At 34.7% G+C, this 13,981-nt stretch overlaps 1 pseudogene; it reads left to right on the forward strand.

The window, feature by feature from the left end:
• The first annotated feature begins 9,273 nt into the window (after positions 1–9,273).
• On the forward strand, positions 9,274–10,753 carry LOC145167772 (AT-hook motif nuclear-localized protein 18 pseudogene; annotated as a pseudogene).
• Positions 10,754–13,981: the final 3,228 nt, after the last annotated feature.

Raw genomic sequence — 13,981 nt, forward strand, 5'->3', positions numbered from 1 at the left:
GTGGATGTTTTAGGTCTAGTATTCACTATGTAGGCTCTTACTGACAAAGCGAGATGGGCAAGAAAAGGTGAGAAATCGAACAGCTAGAAGGATAAATCCAAGTGGTGTACATATCACGAGGATTTCGGTCACAACACTGAGGACTGCATAGCCATTGAGAAGGAGATTAGTTATCTCCTTAGCAAAGGATATCTTAATGAGATCCTACGAAGGAGAAAAGAAAGATCCAGAGAAAAAGCGCAAGACTCTGCGAAGATCCTGGAAAAACCAGGATCCCCTCCCTCAGACGTCAAGGTAATCAATGTTAATTCCGGAGGATCTAACATCTATGTAACTTTTATTTTACAACTAAAGACACACCAAAGTATCCACGACGGGAAGGGAGGAAAGACCATGAAAGAACACGTCGATAACAAACAGCAAGGAGATCATCTTCGATGAAAATGATATAGAAAACATCCAGGATCCTCACCATGATGGATTGGTGATTACTCTATACATCACCAATCACTTCATCAGAAGGATCCTGTTAGACGAAGGATCCTCGGTGAACTTCATTCTTCTAGGTGCTCTAACCATGATGAACATCCTAGAATCTGAAATAATCATAAGATCCTTGGTCCTAATTGGATTTGGTGGTGAAATGAAGCACACCATTAGAGAAATCAAGCTACCCATATACATTTAAGGGGTAAATTATATGCAATGCTTTTGTGTTATTGATGATTTGTCTTCCTATAATGTTATATTAGGTAAGCCTTGGATCCATGACATGACAGCGGTTCCACCAACATACCATCAATGCATCAAGATGCCTATCCCATGGGGAACGGTGAAGATTTTTGGCGATCAACAAGAATCTAAAGAGTTCTATAAGACCTTGATGAAGTCTTCAACGACACCAAGAATAGCATAGCATTTACAGAAAAGGTCATGATACGTGCTACAAGAAAGTGAGCAAGACATAAAAGAAGTGCCCTTAAACGTTGAGGATCCTGAATCCAAAGTCCTCATAGGATCCTCGATACCAAAAAAATAGAACATGATTTAGTAAAGTTCTTAAAAGACAAAAATAAAACCTTCGCATGGAAACATGAGGATATGACATGTCTAGATAAAGAAATTATAACTCATAAACTCAATATAGATCCCTATTTAAGGCCTGAGGGGTTGAATCGTTTATAGTGAGGAGTTGAAATGTAATGAGTCTGTAAGGATTCGAAATCCAAATGATTTCGACTCTATATGTATTTCAAGGCACAGTTAGTATTCGAAGCTAGAATGTTTAGTCTTTGTATTTTTTGCTTGGTCTATTGTACCTTATAAATAAGGTATGTACTAGAGTATAGGGTAACTTTTGTGCACTTCAGATTGTAAAACACTCTCGATACTTTGTACTCTCTTCAGACTTAATACGAGCCAACAAGATTATATTTACATCTTGTGCTCTTAAATGTTTTTCATAAATAGATTGTGTTCGTAATCAAATCTAGCACACTTCAGTTGGTATTAGAGTAGGATTCATCCAATCGATTGGAGTTTTCTCGTGTTTTTCATATTTTTTGAATCACTCTTTCCGATTCAAAACTTCAACAATTTGAATAAGAAAACATGATTCAATTGATTGGTGTGAGTTGATTATGCATCAGCATGTTAGATCGATTGTTTTCTAATCAATCTTTGTTTGATTTCCTTCATAAATCTTGTGTTAAATATGAGAATCCTCTTTCTTCAAAAATCAGTACAACAATGGAGAACTTCAATCTAAACATAATAAAGAACATCTCTCACTTGTTCGGATCATCAACTACGATTCTGATGCTGATGCCCGAGTACTACGATCAGTGGGATGATAGGATGGAAGATTATCTCAATGGAATTGATGAAGATCTGATGAGACATATTAATAGAGGAGAATTCAGTCCGACAATGTTAGTCGACATTAGTATAGCTGCTATAAATTAAGACATGATCACTCAAGGAAAGAAGATCAAAGCGAACGACAAGAAATGTCTACGTGAACTACATGGTGCTCTTCCACCAGTAGTTTACAATTACGTTCGAAGTTGTAAAACTACAAAGGAAATTTGGGACACCTTGAAAGAGAAATATCAAGTTAATGAGAAGACAAAGAAAAGTTTTGTGAACCATTGTTTGTTGGAATTGGGTGAGTTCAAACAGAAGGACAACGATTCAGTCGAGTCTTACTATGATCAATTGAACGAACTGATATTCAAATGTTCTCGATACGGAGTGACTCGTTTGTCCCTAGAGTTCAATCTTATATTTCTGATGGGATTGAGAAAGGAGAGGAGAAACATTAGCTTCATGATAAAAGCTCAAGAAAGTTTCGATGCTTATTCATTGGCAAATTTGTATAATGTTCTGAAAGCTCATGAAAGTGAGATAAATGAAATTGCTGAATAAGGAAATTTAAGTTTGGGAGGACCATTGGCATTGATGTCGAAAGTGACAGCCAAGGAATCAGAAGTCGAATCTGCTGAAGAAGATAAAATTGAGGAAGAAGGTTTTCTATTTAAATCTGATGATCAAGCGGTTGCTTAGTTATCAAACAACAAAGTGATGAAATTCTTCAAGAAGCCTTTCAATCCGAAGTTCAAGAACAGCAATGAGTTTAAAAGAAATAGTTCGACTGGAAAGAATGTGAAGGTTGAGTCGAAAGAGGAAAAGAAAGAAGTAAAGAACTTTGTTGAGAAGACGGAGTTGAAGCTAAAAGGAGACTCTGATTACAATTGTAACTATTGCAATGGGTCGAACAGTATAGAAAAAGATTGCATGCTTAGAAAAAAATATGAAAAGAAGGAGAAAGTCAAGGATGAAGCATACTATGCTGAGAAGATAGAAGAAATTTGTGTTCAAACAAAGGGAATTTCTTTGATGGCCAGATGAGGTCATGAGGAAGAGTGAGCTTATCAGATATGGTCGTCTGGTTCATATGACGATGAGAAAGTCACGGAGCCATGTATGCAAAGCTGGAAGAAGATGATGAGGAGAAAGTGAATGTGGAAGATATGAGTGAACACGAAATAACTGGACGGTGTTTCGTGTCTAATGAATCAACGAAATCACTAATGATTGCCAACGTACGTGATCTTCTTTACTCATTTAGAATTCCTTCATCTTCTTATAATGATGTTTTGGCTAAATTTGTTAATACTTGTGCTTATCTTAATGACATGTTAATCTCTATGAGTAGTAATACAGAACTGTCCAAGTCGCTTTACTATGATGCCAAAAAAAATTAGAGGAAAAGAAGGGATTAATAGAAGCTTTAGATATATGAATCACTAACTTGTTAGTTGATAGAGATTCGATTCGAATGTACAATATCATGCTTGTTAAGCAACATAATATTTACTGTAATTCTGCGAAAAGGTTTTATGCTAAAATTACTGAACTACATCATTCAGCTAAAATTTATAGTGAACATCATAAACTTGTTCCATTTCTTACTTACAAAAGACAACAAATATATGAAACTACGTATGCTTGTGAAAGTAAGATAGCAGACTTTGACAAGGTTCCAAATGATTCATATGCGTATGGAATAGTAAACATTAATGAACATTTGAATGCTAATGAACTTGTGCATATTGTGAATAAAACTTTAACTAAAAATGAACAAGTCAACATTTTAAATATGACTGATAAGTCGATACTTGATTCTCAACAAAATTTTGCTGATATCGAAGATGATTCTGATAATATCATTGAAATTGAGGCTGAGGAGAGTGTCGATAGCTCACGAGTATATGTTATTAATGTCAATTCGACGGATAAAGGAAAATAAAAATGTCATGATTCAATGTCGAAAGTAAACAATGATCAACCTTTTACATCCAAAGTCTGTGATCCTCTTGATCATGTTGTGGTTGAAGACTATGTGAGTGATGAGGATGATGTTTCGAATGTGAAACCTATTCCTAGAGTTGTAGTCGAACAAGTCTTCGAAGAATCAAAGGAGTACACAAAGGTGTTTAAAGATAAAGGAAAACATAATCTGGAATCAAATTCAGTGGTCTATCAAAGGTTCAAGGATACAGATGAAGTTGTATTTCCAAATCAAGTTTTTTTCACAAACAGGAAATGGTGATAAGGTGGATCTAGAATTGAACTAAGGTTAAGAAAGACAATAAAGGAGTGACAAAAGAAGGTTTTTATTCGAATCAAAACACTGTCAAAAATAGTTTGAACAAAAACTCAACAACTTTTCAACAACAAAAACCAAAACGTGTTTGGGCAATGAAAAGTGAAAAGTCAGATGTGGATAATAAAAATAAAGAAAAAGGTGTTAATGTTTTGCCTAATGACCCAAAACATCAAAAGATGAAAACACAATGTTTCAAAGGAAAAGTAGAGAAGTTGGCTTGTGAGGAAGGAGTCTCGAAATCAAAAGCACAAAACAAAGTTTACTGGAAAAATGTAAAAGTTTTTCATAAACAAAAAGTTTTTAAACAAAAATCTTCTAAAACCATTCAGATTTTTTCACAAAATAAAACGACATTGCAAAACAAACAATATCAAAAGGAAAGTGGTTTTCAAAAGAGTCGAACCAATGTTCAAAATCAATTTCGACCACATAATTTTCAAAATTATGGAAATGGAAGCTATATTCAAAATCATAATCAAAGAAATGTTGGTCAAAAATATGGAAATGGATGTTTTGTTCAAAACATTTAACAAAAGAATTTTGTTCAAAGTCATGGAAAAAGAAATTATGTTCAAAATTATGGACAAATAAATCGTGGTCCAAATAAAGTTCAACGAAGGTCTGATCAAAATCGAAATGTTTTTCAACAAAATGATGTTGCTTATCGTAACCAATATCAAAATCTTTTTCAAAATCGTCCAAAAAGGTCTTTTCCAAAACGAGAATTTGAAAAATCGGATGTTAAAGGAAAGCAAAGTGAACCTTTCAAACCTAAAAATCCACATTTTCCAGAAGTGATGTAAGGAACATCAATCACTAGCTTGAGGGAAAAGGAAAACAATATCAGTCAGGAAATTATTCTAAATAGCAAATTCAATCTGCTTATGATATGTACTTGAATGATTCAATGTGTGGAAGTACTTCGTCTCAAGAATCTACTCCTGCAGTATGAAAATGAAAAGAAATTCCAAAGAAGAAATTTGATGGATTTCAGAAAAAGGATGAAAAAGTGGAAGTCAATGTTAAACCTTTCCCATTGAATGATTACATTTCGATGCCTAAAGCCAATGAAATTGACTTAACTGACAATTTTAAGTCGAAAGTTCGTAGTTAGATTATAGGTTCTTCATTGCATAATGTGTTTCAAGCTAATGTCCAAGGATCCAAAAGGTCTTGGGGACCTAAATTCTTATAATTGATTGGAGGTGCTTTGTGATGAGCAATATGATGAAATCTTGTATATTGATAGTGGATGCTCGTGTCACATGACTGGAAGGAAGGATAATTTATGTTAATTTTGAAAGTTGTACAATGCTGGAGTTGTAAAGTTTGGAAACAACAAGAAGTGTAAATTCAAAGGATACGAAAAAGTAACGAATGGGAAATTCAAGGTGAATCGTGTTGCATGTGTTGAAGGCTTAAAGCATAATCTGATTAGTGTTTTGCGACTAGTTGTTGGAACTGGAAATCAGGTTCTCTTTAATGAGGAAGGAAGTATTATTTCCAACAAGAAAACGAAGGAAATTCTACTGAAGTCGAAATGAAAGGGATATATGTTCATTCTCGACTTGAAACCAATTGTGGGTGTACCTTCCATATGTTTGTTTCGAAAGCATCCTCTGATCTCAATTGCTTATGGCATCGGTGTCTTTCTTCTCTTAACTTCAAAAATCTTAACAAACTTGTTTTAAATGATCTTGTTAGAGGTTTACCTGTTTTAAAATTTGATAATGATTCGTTGTGTGCTACATGTGAATAGGGAAAGCAACATCGACAAGGTCATCCAATTGTTATAGATTCAAAAATCATCGAACCTTTGGAACTTCTTCATATTGACTTATGTGGACCTTTGATTATTGAAACACTTAATAAAAAGAAGTACATATTAGTCATTTTCGATGATTTTTCAAGGTTTACTTGGGTTTTCTTTCTTCCACAGAAGTCTGAAATTGCACAAGTGATGATTGACTTTCTCAAGAACAACGAATTGAGTTTAAAGAAGAACGTTCGAAGGATAAAGAGTGATAATGCATCAGAATTCAAGAATCGAGTTTTAGATTCATTCTTAACTGAGTTGGGAATGTCACACAACTTTTCATATCCTTACACACTATAACAAAATGGTGTTGTCGAAAGGACGAATCGGTCTTTATGTGAAGCTGCAAGAACAATGCTTACTTATGCGAACTTGCCTCAATATCTTTGGGCAGAAGTTGTTTCGACTGCTTGTTTGACACAAAATCGTTCTTTCATTCATCGTCATTTTAATATTAGACCTTATAAAATAATAAACAAGTGGAAACCTAATGTTAAATTCTTTCATGTTTTTGGGTGCATATGTTTTATCATGAATCTCAAGGACAATCTTTCTAAATTTCAGTCTAAAGCTAACGAAGGAATCTTCTTGGTATATCCTCATAACTTTGTAGCCTATAGGGTGTTGAACAAACAAATGAGGAAGATCGAAGAAACTTTCAATCTTACATTCGATGTTGTTACATCAAAAGAGTTGAACTGTCTTTTGTTCAAAAGCCTATAATGGCCGAAACAAATGTTGAATCTGAAATCATGAATTCTTATGATATTGATCTTGATTTAATTTTTGGAATTCCTGATAGGGCCATTGATGTTGAAAACCATGTTGATGATAATCATGTTCCCGAAGCATCGAAATATTCTGATGATTCGACTGGCACGTATGAAGAAAATGACACATATTCTTCATCAACTTCAAGGGTGAATGTCGAAAGAGTATCGATTTCGACTGATGATCAAGTAGAGGGGGAGCACTTGAGTTCGACAATACAAAATGAAAACCTTGATTCAACTGTTGAGGGGGAGCATGTGTTGAATCATGCTGATGTTGAGGGGTAACATCACATCTCAAATCCATAGGTCGAGGGGAGCCAAGTGGATCGAATCCTGATAATAACCATGATCAAAATAATGATTTTCATGATGTAACTGACAATATCTTGATTGCAGGAAAAGGTTTAGAAGCGAATGATATTTTCAAAGATGTGCCTTTAGACTCTGATCCTGCATATCCACTGATGGATAAATGGACAATAGATCATCCAAAGGAACATATTCTTGGTGATCCAAATTCTAGTGTCTGGACTCGAGCCCAAATTCGAGAAAGAAATGAAGTGCTGAATGTTCATCAAGAATATTGTATGTTTAATGTGTTCATTTCAAAATTAGAACCAAAAACAGTAAAGGTTGCATTAGAACACTCTGATTGGGTTGTTGCAATGCAATCTAAACTTGCTGAATTCGAACGAAATAAAGTTTGGATGTTAATTCCTAAATCAAAGGATGATTCATTAACTCGTCTAAAATGGATTTTTAAAAATAAAACTGATAAAGAAGGCAATGTTATTTGAAACAAAGTGAGATTAGTCATAAAAGGTTAGTCAATAAAGAAGGCAATTAAGGTTTTGCTCTCAAGGGAGTACTCCCCACGTGCCCCTTAGTACGCCCGACATACTCACAAACCACCCGCGACAAGATAACCTTATACGCTGGGCGTAACCCAGCTTACGCTGGGCGTACCCGGCCAAACACGCGCATGCATCCAAGCATGCATGGGACTGATTTGCCAAACATTTCCATTAGCGGCTAATTCTGCCAATAACTTCAAAATATCATAACTCCCTCATCCTAAATTCGTTTCCAATGAACCTTATATCCACGGAAAGGTGGCGAGAAGCCTTACACTCCTACCAACACACCCAGACCTTAAAAACTCCCAAACGAAACCCAAACTCTCTAATAGATCGAGATATCCAATTATGATTATACCCTTGGCCTCCGAAGACACAACTGAACACTTGGATCACTTATACTATGACACCCACATCCGAATTGGGCCAAATCCTTCCTTTCCCAAGGCCCTAAGCCTTATGACAACTGATGATTGGGCCGCAGCCCCGAGCAACAAAGCAAATCCAAACCGAGTGTTACAAAAATATAAATATATAACAATTAAGAACCTTTTTTGTCCTCTTTTTATCATAAAAATGTCTCTATAAGTATATGAAATGTTCATTAAATATGTATAATTTAAGACACATCATTGATCACGATACTTGACAGTGAATACGTCCTTGAACATTGTACACAAGTGTGTGATTGAGATATGATTAAATTTCATCTAAATCCCAAAGATGAAACACCCAAATTTATTCTAATATAACATTAGAAGTCATATTCAATGCAAAAAAAAAAAAAAAAAAAAAAAAAAAAAAAAAAAAAACCCTCATATTTAGTGATTAGGACGCATTTTAGAAATAATCTAAGTTATGTGTTTGGGCTTGTAGGTAATGTAAAGTTGAAGTTTATCTTCTTCGATTTCCTTTGGAAAAACATAAATATAGGTCCACGATTTAAAGGAATTAACTAGAATATTGTGAAGTGTGGTCGCAATAAAAGTTTGGACTTAGCTTTCATATAGCCATGAATAAATAAGGACACATAACTTGTTTATAGAGTCAAGTTTCTATACTAGTGTTCAAAGTTTGTATGTATATTATTTTTCTTGTATTCTTATGGGTTGATAGGTTCACTTTTGGGACACCCTCGAATATTTAGAGTGTGTATTATACTCAAACCAAAATTTAATTACTACGATATTTTCACTTATGCACAACTTTGTTTTGTTTGTTTAGTGGTTTGTTTAACGTTATGTGATTCAGATAATAAATTAAAATGAAAATGTGTTGTTCAATTTACACAAGTGTTGAATACATAGAGTGAAATATAGCTTAAGAACAACGAATGTACACGACACAAAACATATATATCCAGAAAATTGATTATGAGACACCTTTATTAACCCTGGATTCCTTTTAGAACAGCTTGGTAGTAGTGTGAGTTTATGTATGCTAACATTGAGTATGATCATGACTATGTACACATCTTTTTCAATCTAGTAAACTTTCACCGTTTCAGAAATTATGAATGCATATTATATTTATTGAGAAAGCAACAAACTAGAAAAATGAAAAAAAAAATAGAAAGACGGGAGAACGTGGGGTTAGCGAGGCTGCAAGGGAGACAAAGGAAAGAGAAAGGTAGGTCCCACCCACCGCCCCCCATGCGCACGCTGTCTTCTTCTTCTTAACAAAACTCTCTCTCTAAGACCTAACCCTAAAACCATAAGCATTGGAATACAATTCCCTCTTTATGATCTCTCTATAGCTGGGTCAATTCGTGTTTTACAAGGTAGAAGTATGGAGAATTCTGCTAAAAATTTGGTTGGTTCTTACAAATCATCCATCCAACTGTTTTCCGATGAAAGTTAGCAGCATTAGAGCGACGAAAACCAACTCAAAAACGATCAACAGACACAGCAAAAAGAGTATCTGAAATTGGGGAAAATTTAGAGCGAATTGAAATTGACAGCTTTCCTTATAAAGGGAAGAATCAAAGATAGAAATGAATCCAGTAACAGCTCATGGTCGTCCTCTACCTCCTCCTTTTCATACAAGAGATCTTCAGCTGCACCACCACCATCAATTTCAACAGCAGCAGCACCACCAGCAGCCACCGGAGGAGGACGAGCAAAGTGGTGGAAGTAGCAGCCGCAACCACGGCCAGAAGCGCGAGCGTGATGGTAATCATAGTCATAATAATGATGGTAATAGAGAATTAGCATCGGTGGTGACCGGAGGAGAAGGAGATCATAGTAGTGGTGGTGGTAGTGGCGGTTCAAGGCGGCCACGGGGACGTCCGTCGGGATCGAAGAACAAGCCCAAGCCTCCGATCATAATTACACGTGACAGTCCAAACGCGCTCCGATCTCATGTGATGGAGGTGGCAAATGGGTGTGATATCCAAGAAAGCATAGCAAATTTTGCAACCAGAAGACAAAGAGGGGTTTGCATTTTGAGTGGTAGCGGTACTGTTACAAACGTAACCCTAAAGCAGCCGGCAACAGCTGGGGAGGTTGTTACACTACATGGGCGATTCGAGATCTTATCGCTTTCAGGTTCATTTTTACCTCCTCCAGCTCCGCCTGCGGCTTCAGGCTTAACAATCTACTTGGCCGGTGGTCAAGGGCAGGTGGTCGGAGGAGGTGTCATGGGTCCCCTAGTGACTTCAGGACCCGTGGTAATTATGGCAGCATCTTTTGGAAATGCTGCTTACGAGAGGCTTCCTCTCGAGGAAGAAGAGTCTACACCCGTATCCGGTAACGAACAATTGGGATCGCCTCCTGGAATTAGTGGCCAACAACAACTCATGAATGAGGCGAACTCATCGTTATTTCATGGATTGCCTCCTAATCTGTTAAACTCATGTCAAATACCAACAGACGCTTATTGGGGAGCAAATCGGCCCCCTTTTTAGTAAGAATGAAGAGGAATCACACTATCCTGTTACATTCATCTTCGACCTCTCACTGGTCACTTTAACTTTATGCAATTCTCTTCCGTTTTTTGTTTTGCTTACATAAATTTCACATAAATTAGTATGTTTGTGATGTTAATTGATTGAAATGATTAGATCTCCATAGCATGTCTGGTCAAGACTTAAGATTGTACAAAACTTGTGAAATCAATATCTTTTTTTCTCTCTGAACTTCGAAATTGTTTCTGTTTTTCTGTTCTTTTCTTTTAAAAACCTAGACCACCACATTAACCGATGGCAAATATCGTTGTCATTATTTCATTATATTTTGGCATTTCTTGTAACTTAGTAAGAAACAATCACAACAATTATTCATATTCAAGGTTTTTATGTTATATTAATATTCCTTTATGTGTTGAATAATCAATTCTGGATCAATGGAAAGTAACTATACAAGACAGTGTACTCATAGATGTTTTCTTATTTGTATATTCAAAGGTTTCCTTTTAAGCTGTTTGACAACAATGTTCAAACCCTTAAAAAGATCTTCCAGTTCAAAAATCCTATTATTCAAATCTCTCTCTCTCTCTATATATATATATATATATATATATATATATATATATATATATATATATATATATATATATATAGAGGTTATAATGTGATGGACATCTCTTGTGCAGCTATGTGTGGACAGTGCAGGCCCGTCCCAGAGGGTGGGCGATAGGGGCGACCGTCCAGTGCCCATCTTTTAAAGGGGCCTAAATGTTTTTATGGAAATTGTTATATTTAGAAGATAATACAAGTAATTTTCTTTTACATATTGATTATTATATAAAAAAAATTGATTACATTTGTGTATTTTAAGGGTCAATTTTTTTCGTCCGGAGCCCAAAATATGTTTGGAACAGCCTTGGGACAGTGTTATTCTTTAATAATGACTAAGCGAATAAGTTGTTTGATAATATGAATACATTCAACGTCACACGATTATCGTCATTATAATGCATTCTTAATAATTTTTATTTATTATTGTTTTCACACATCGCTTTTTCACTCAGTTTTATTCCTTCAAAATACGATTATCAATAAACATTGTAAAAGATTGAGAATCATAATATATATATATATATATATATATATATATATATATATATATATAAAATACTCTCATAGACGAATTAATTACCAAACGAGATATTTTCTTAGTCTTTTTCACAAAATAGTAATTTCCATGTGTCCATATATATATATATATATATATATATATATATATATATATATATATATTGTTTTCCATTTATTTAGACAAGACATTAGTATATATTTAAGTAAATGAAAAAGTAAAACAACCTCAAGTACAAAACTTTTTGTACATCTTTTCATGAGAGCCGGATTGAAATAAAAGAGTCCTGTTGGGGTTGTTGCAGAATACGGTAAAGTTGTTATCTTTAAGATACGGGTGTTGAACAAAACACACAGGTATGGACTTAACTGCGTGTTTAAGGCTCTGAGTGTATGTCTTTCTCTCTCTAAATCTGTGTGTATAGATCTATGTGGGTGTTGTTTGACTGTCTTTATTTAGGTTTTGAACAGAGAGTGATGATGGATTGATGGGTGTCATTGGATTTACACGTGCAAATGCAATATAGCTCTTATCTTGGCTCTTTTCCAAGGCAAGCAACAGCGAATAACCCAACCCCCCATTTTTAGCTTAACAGTTACATATCTCTCTCTCTCTCTCTCTCTCTCTCTCTCTCTCTCTCTCTCTCTCTCTCCTGCAGATGACTGACAGTAATTTGTTTGTCTTGAGTGAGGAATGGAGATGCTTTGTTGAACCCTAGATATGCTTCTGCTTCTACAATAACTAATTAACGACATTTAACATATTTTAATTTACAAAACTATTTGTAAAAGTCAAAATTAAGAGTTTTAACGAGTTGAGAAGTTGGAAATTTCGGCTTTGACCGATAAGCTATTTTTTTTACTCAAGCTTGGCCAACTCGTTTAACATCCCATCATTCGTTGCTTCAGTGTTTAGCTTTTTCAAGACTCAGTTTTTTAGTTTGTAAAACGCAAACTCGAACAAGAATAAACTCTTTTTAAAAATTGAAGCAACATATTAGTCTTGTTATGTTTCTAAATATGCACTCTTTTATATGCTCGTTTGGCTTAAAAACATACATAGGCGCTTGAACTATTTAAGCTAAAGATCAAAATTCACTACAAAAAATAGAGATAGTACACGCAACAAGTCGCCGCGCTAATAATCCGTCACTAAAACCCTTTTGTCATCGGTATTGATGTCTCCGGTAATACATGTCACCGGTAATTGTGTTGCCGGTATTAACGATCACCGGCACAATATACGTCGTCGGAACTGTACCTCGCCGGAGCTAGGTTCCGTCGGTAATACACATGGTTACCGGTAATGCCCTTATTTATTTATTAATTTTAAATAATTATGCTAAAATGCGATAATAAAATTACATAAATTGCACTAATAAAATTGCATAAAATACATACGTTTATAGTCGACATTGTCAAGAAAAAGCACATTGTTAAAATAAAGTAACTAATAAAAATCAATTGCATACTTAATAAAATCTGACGATAAATTATTTAGTCATTAACATACATTCAGCATACTAAACATATATAAACCAATTAATCATCAACGTCGTCTTCGGGGTTATCCTTGTCCTCATCATCACCCCTAGTATCATCGCCATCTGCGTTACCTCCGCCACAACCTTTTATCGACATCGATTGAAACCATTTAAAAAGTTTCTTGCTATATGTTGGGTTTTTTATAATAGCATCAACGAGATCATCTACCTACAAAATAAACATGAACATTAATAATAACATCTTAATTGTCAACATAACAAAATACCAATAAATATAAACAAAATTTGATACCAAACTTCCAATTACCAAAGATATCAAAATACGAACTAACGGAAACCAAACTATATACCACACTTCTAATTAATCATCAAAACTAACAATGTACCAAGTTATCAATTTACCAAACAACATATCAAACTTTCAATTACCAAAGATACCAAACTAAAATAAACTAAAATACCAAACTAAAAGCATAAACCAAACTTCTAATTACAAAAAAAAAATATACCAAATACTCAACGAGTATCAAAATTACAAAACTAAAATGCATTTATCAATCTTTATATGATAGTTTGAAGTTAAAAATAAATTGGTTTATGTTACGTTTACCTCCATTAGTTGTGGTTGTGAGGGCTCTCCCTCACAATAGTTTGAGGTTCTATTGGAAGGTTTACGCCCAATACCTTTGATATGTCCTGGTTAAGTACCTGACATCTTGTCAAATGACACTATCTCAACCGTCGCTGTTAAGTTAGTTCCTTCAGGTAAACCTTGTGTTTGCATTTCTAACTATACGTTACGTCATTTTTTATGTTCCAAAGATAA

Source organism: Lactuca virosa, chromosome 3 (assembly GCF_052849685.1).
Source record: "Lactuca virosa cultivar CGN04683 chromosome 3, Lactuca_virosa_CGN04683_v6, whole genome shotgun sequence".
In the NCBI taxonomy this organism is placed as follows: domain Eukaryota; kingdom Viridiplantae; phylum Streptophyta; class Magnoliopsida; order Asterales; family Asteraceae; genus Lactuca; species Lactuca virosa.